General features: G+C 25.6%; 1 non-coding gene across 1 annotated transcript; it reads left to right on the forward strand.

Moving 5' to 3' along the window:
• The first annotated feature begins 267 nt into the window (after window positions 1-267).
• Window positions 268-374, forward strand: LOC131182637 (small nucleolar RNA R71). Its single transcript, XR_009150899.1, has one exon. It is a non-coding gene; the product is annotated as a small nucleolar RNA R71 (small nucleolar RNA).
• Window positions 375-6,950: the final 6,576 nt, after the last annotated feature.

Here is a 6,950-nt window from a genome sequence, read left to right on the forward strand (position 1 = left end):
ACATTCCCTACAACCAACTAGCTAACAAGAGAAGTCAAATTAGCTATTTGATTTTCTAAGGAAGATGTACTTACCTCATTGACTCTTCTTGTAGGTGGATCATTCCTTACTCCAAACTGTTGTGAATTTGCAGCCATGTTTGATATCAAGTTCTTTGCTGCTTCAGGTGTCTTATCTACCAAAGCACCTCCACTAGCTGCATCTATCATACCTTTGTCATTAGGAAGAAGACCTTCATAAAAATATTAAATGAGTAGTTGGTCACTTATTTGATGATGTGGGCAACTTGCACACAATCTTTTGAATCTCTCCCAATACTCATGTAATGACTCCCCATTATATTGCCTAATGCCATAAATATCTTTTCTAATGTTGGCTACCCTTGAAGCTGGAAAGCACTTCTATAAGAATAGCCGCTTCATGTCATTCCATGTGCTTATGGAACCAGAAGGTAAATAGTAGAGCCCATATTTAGTTGCATTCCCCAACGAGAATAGGAATGCTGTTGATACACTTGTATCATATAGGTATTTTCAGGCATAATTGCTGCACCAAAGTACATGGGTCGTGTAAGATAGAGGATAGACCCGTGTAACCTTTTAGACATTTAAACCTAAAGAGCCAAAGGAGGAAAGCATTACACGAGCCGTGTACCTTGATCCATGTAAACCTTATATGCCCCGTGTAATCTTCTGCCTCTTATAAGAAAGAATCCAATTACAGTCAAGAGACTTACACGCCCTTGGGCCGTGTAGTGCCACACGAGCCGTATACTATACAATAGTCAGTTTCCTAATTTGATTTCAGCTCCAGTTTCGCATGCCAAACAGACTTCTAATGCCTTTGGGACTCTAAAACATAACCCTATGACACCAAATATAAATACTTGAGAATAGAAAGCATGAAAGAGGGGAGACACCTTTGACAGAAGACTTTCAGTTTAGCCAGAAAACCCTAGTTTTTAAGCCATTTTAAGGAGAATAGCTTTAACACCAAGGAGGAGATCTTTTAGTCAAAGTTCCACAAGTCCAAAGCTACAGAATCTTTCCCTGGGTTATTTTGTTTTAATTCTTCGGAACTGGTTTTATGTTCTTTTACTTTAATTATATTATGCTTGTTAAACTCACCATGAGTGAGTAGTTCCTTTAATTCTGGAATTAGGAGAGTAGCACTTTTAATTTATGTTATGGATACACACTAAGTTCTATTTAATGGAATTGAGTTTTGTGCTTTGATTCAATATCTTGTATTCTTAATGCATGCTATGCGTTGGTACCCACCTAGCTATGATTTAAGATACTAATTGAAGAACTAAAAGGTGAAGATTAGTATTGAAAAATCAGGATTTTGAACCTAGGAAATCTGACCTAGAGATAGGTTGATGACCTTTGTGGGATTCCATAATTAATCAAAGATCTTAAATGGTTTTAATTAAGATTGATCACTACGAAAGTAAAGTTTAGATTAATTAAAACACACCTTAGATGCCTTGAGAGAGGATCAAGGATACTTTAGAATTAATTTCCTTCAAAGTGACAACACTCAATCCATTGAATGAACAAGGTTAAAACCATAGCATGGTTAAAGTATGAAATCTTAATTCTGGAATTGTTTACCTCATAGAATTCTTTTAAATTCTCTGTTTTATTTTCTCTTGCTTTCTAATATTCTCAACAATAATTTAGATTTAATCCCTTCATGACCTTCAGTAGTTTAAATAGTCAAAATTGTTGTCTAGCTTAGTACTTACGCTTATAAATTTCTCATGGGAATGATACTCTACTCATCACTTTATTACTTATTCGCGATCCGTGCACTTGCGGGGTTGTAAAACCAGCAAACAGCTCTCAACTTAATTTGCTCCTCTGTAATATCAATAGGTTTCATGCATTAACACATAACATGGAACTCCTTAAGGTGTTTGTGAGGATCCTCACCAGCAAGACCATGAAAAGTAGGCAATAAGTGAATTAAGCCAGATTTCAATTCAAAAGATATAGTAAGTGCAGGATATTTAATACGTAATGGTTATTGGTTCATGTCAGGAGTTGCAAACTTCCTGATGGTGCAATTTCTATTAGCATTAGCAGCCATAATTTCTAATTTCGAATCACTTGATGAATCTGAAGGTTCTTACTCAAAAAGATGAGAAGGATTTTCTTCTAATTATGGTTCATTTCCAACAAAAGTTTTAGGTTTGAATGGAGTGGATGATTCAACTTGATGCTTGACGAATTCCCTTATACGTTTAAGCCTTATATCAAGTTCTTCTTCAGACATACAACCTAAGAATAAACATAAAAACTAAATATAAACATATATGAATTCAAGTTTAAAACAAATAACAATCACTCCCCGGCAACGGTACCAAAATTTGATATGTGCTGAATGCACTAATTAAAAAAAAACTCTACCTAAACTACTTGCATATATGGTAATTAGAGGACAATCCCAAAGGGAATGAGTAAATGCAAACAAGAAAACAGATCTTAGAGATACAAATAAACAAAAGAAACTTAAAACAGATAAGATAAACACCTAATCTATCAAACTGAATATACAAAGTAAAATAAAAGGGGGTTTTGATTTGTATTTGCTAAACTACTAAAGCTAAACTAAGAATGCTAGAATATAAACTAAGGCTAATGACACTTATGAGTATCAACACAACTAGATTGCAACAAATTCAGTAAAGAGGGCGTATCCACCACATAACATGTATCAATCATTGATTAAAGATGCAAATTTATTCAATTGAGTAAATTTGCTATAGAAGTTAACAATTTCCTTTTTTTTTTTTGTAGATTAGATTAACCAGGAAGTGCTTTACAATTAATCCCTTACCATCGCACTCAATCTAAGACTAGAGGTAGCATTAATCATTAGAAAGACATCCCAATTCAAGGTAACAAACTCATTTAGCATGGTTCATTTAACCTAGACACTCATCTTTATAGTGAAATAAATCATGCTACTTGTAGTTAGATTATTCAAGCTCTTACGTACTCAAATTATCTTAACTTAACAATATGTTTTCATGCACAATTAATCGGTTGGCCACCATAACTAACCATACATTCAACATTTATAACATAAACCAAAAGATAAGTGATACTCAATATAAAAAAAATCTAGATTTTATTAAACTCAAATCAAAGTCTCATGATAACATGTTCCATGGCTTCAACAATCTACCTATTGAATTATAAAACTACTCACACATAACTAAGAATATTAAACATAAATAAATTAATAAAAGAAGAGAGAAATGCATGTTGCCCCTTTTAGAAGTAATTTGAACAACTTAGATCTGATGTTGATGATGATGCCACGCACTCCAAAAGGATGTAAAAGCGCTCCATAAGCTAAAAGAAAGAAGAAGAAATCACACCAGTAACTAGATCAAGCAATTGATATCTTTGAATGTACAAAAAGGGAATTTGGCCACTATGAGTAGAAGAGAATTCAAAAGCTCTAGATCTATATTTTGGACTCTTTTTATAGAGAAAAATAGGTTAACTACAACTACATATCTGATTTAGGAGTCCTAGTTGCATTCTGACTTTAAACTCTCTTAAGAATCATAGTTAAAGTAGGAAAACAAGTTAAAAATAACTCTCCTTGTATAGTCTATCACTTGCACGACCTTGGGGATCCACACACCTCTATTTTATTTATTTTGAGCCTTAAATAAAATAATTAAACCCATCAACTAAGGCCCTAACTCCTGATCCTACATAATTAACCATAAAAACCCTAAACACACTTAACGTGAGACCTTCAATGTAATCTGACCCAATTACTCTCATTTTTCATATAGCACCTCAAAATATATTAATTAAGGTCCATCTAAAAGATTAGTGACAATAATGTTTGGAAGGCACTGATTACTAAAATTATTAGCGACATATATTTGTCGCTAATTAGTATTAGTGACATATTTATATGATTAGCTACATTTTATTGTCTTTAATATGCATTATTGGAAATGAATTATTTATCTATCGCTATAAATACTTTTTTTTGTAAATAATAAATAGATTAATAATATTTTTTTTATTTATTAATTTCTTTTTTTAGTTAATTACTCCTTTTAAAATTTATATTTAATTGAAGTTAAGTATAAGTAAGATTAAGAATTTTAAATTTATACAAATTTTAAAATTAATTTAAATAATAAAAATATAATTATAATTAATTTTAAGAATGAAAGGCAATGGTAAAGTCAATATACCCCTTTATACATTTGTATATAATATAGATATAGATTATGTGAAATATAAATAAACCTATTTTTTGGGATGGAGACAATATTTTATCTTATACTTTAATTGACAAATTTGTTATATTTCTATGTTTTTATTTGAATCCATTAAATTTTTTTACCTTTAATATGTGTAAGAATTGCACTATTTGAAAATTATAAAAACAAAATTTCCTAAAAAATTCTCAAATGAAGCAAGAGAAAACTATTTTTATTGTTGTAAAATAATAATTTTGAAACATTACTAAGCACATGAAAAAGAAAGAATATTTTTTCATTGTCTAAATTATAAAATATAATTAATTAAGTATATTGATAAAATTAATTGAAATTGAAAAAATTAAAAATCTAAATAGGATAAATCGGTGGAAATTACCAAAATTAGAATTATTGAAATAATTTCAATATTAAAAAACAATTTTTTTAATTAGATTTGTTTAATTTAATGTATTGCAATGAAGTCATTAATTTTCTATAAAGGATGTCAAAGTAAAGATAATTTCTTATGGTTATGGTTTTTTTTTTTTTCATTTATAATCAATTTAATTAAAATTTATTTAATGAATTTTAATATTTTTTTAAATATTACTATGAATTGGTGTTAGAATCATTATTGTTATTAAAAATTTATATTATAATATTAAAAAAACTTTATAATATAATTTTTGGTATTTGCCAAAGTGATAATATAAATTTTTCTTATTTGAGTTACTAAAACATTCTAAATTTTTTTTTTATTAACTCGATTAATAATAGATTTTTATAAAATAGAATTGGAAAGTTTTAGATATAAATTCGGATTGTGTAATTATTTAATAAAAATTATAAAAATTAAAATAAAATTTATGACCTAAATAATATTACTTTTATTAATCAAAATATACAATTAAAAATTAGAAAAATTCATTTACATTGACTTTGATTAGTGATATGTTAAAATAATTGATTAAGATTTATTAAATATAAGCTATATACTAACTTATTTCCACTCTCTCTAACTTTTTGATAAAAATTTTATTATATTAAATTATTTTATCATCAATACTTACATGATTTTTTTTTCAATTATTTTATTAATTTTTTATAATATAAATTTATAAAAAGCAATAATTATGAACTATCATAATTACAAATTTTATATTGTAAAATATCTAACTAACTTATTATATATACATAATATATTCATTTTATTTACCTAGATAAAACCTATTAATTTATTAAACAAATTAATTGATAAGATACTGGAGAAAATTAATTATTATCTATAATATCTATAATATATATAAAAGTAAGAACGAGAATAATGAGATTATCAAAAATATCTTTAATTTTAACAATTATTTATAATTATATTTTTTATTATTTAAAAATATATTTTAAGTAAAATAAGAATTCAAAATTATTAGTTATAAAATTTTTATTGTATTAAGTCTCTAAATCAATTATCATAACTTTTATTAAAATTAATTTCAAAAAAAAAAAAAGAAGGGTTATTACTACTGAAGGCTATCTAACTGGCTACCTAAACTATTCGAATATTTCAGGGGCTAATTTTTTTGATATTTCTTTTCTCATTTTGTTGTCATTTATATAATCATTCTTGTGTAATTTTCTAAATTTATTTATATAATTTTAATCATTTGATATATGTTTATTTGGAAGAGATTGATTTTGATAAGATTTTATATTCCCTAAATTTCATTAAAAATATAAAATAGTTTGAGATAAATATTTTGCCTAAGTAACATGTAATTTCTTTTAAATCATTTAATTGGTGGGCATATTGATAAATCTATTTATACAAAATGTATTTTTATTATAAAATTTTTATCTAAAATGTAAATATATTCAATTTATTTAATTTTATGATAATTATAAAACTATTATCATTGAATTTAATAATATTTAATCTATATTACAAAAAATAAATTATATTAAAATTCATTAAAAAAACTTAACTTTTTTTAAACCTAATGACGAAAATTTGAAAATTTATTCACCTTGAAATTAAAAGTTGATAATTTAGAGATGATCAATACGAAATTAATATGTAATAATTTTTTTTTACATATTAAAATAAAATGAAAATAAAAATAAATAGAAAAAATAGGATTTTTTTAAAAATTTGAAAATTATTAACTCGTTTTATAATTGCACGTATAAACAATAAGTATCAAAATTCATATACCATTATAATTAAAATAATATATTTTATATAATATAATGTAAAATGTTAAATTCAATAATGATTTTTAGCCTTACTCTTTTTAATAAGATTTTTTATGAAAAATATGTCAATTAATTTGATTTTTATTTTATTTTTAAGTCTTGTTTAGTTTTTCATTAATAATCTAATTATATTTTATAAAATATAAATAACAAATCTATAATATTAGTATATAAACTTATTAGATTAATATTCATGATAATCTAATTATATTTTATAAATACAAATAACATATTTGTAATATTAGTATACAGGCTTTCTATTAGATTAGTATTTCTAAATTATATTTAATTAGATTTTTATATTAATTAATTAATTAATATTTTATAACAATTAAATTAAATAATTATATTAAATATTTGAAGGTATTTTTGTCTATTTAAAAATCTACTCATTTAAAAATGCCAGGCACTACATCTTTTCTATCCATTCAAAACGACACCGCACGATCCACACAAC

Source organism: Hevea brasiliensis, chromosome 8, assembly GCF_030052815.1.
Source record: "Hevea brasiliensis isolate MT/VB/25A 57/8 chromosome 8, ASM3005281v1, whole genome shotgun sequence".
Classification (NCBI taxonomy): Eukaryota; Viridiplantae; Streptophyta; class Magnoliopsida; order Malpighiales; family Euphorbiaceae; genus Hevea; species Hevea brasiliensis.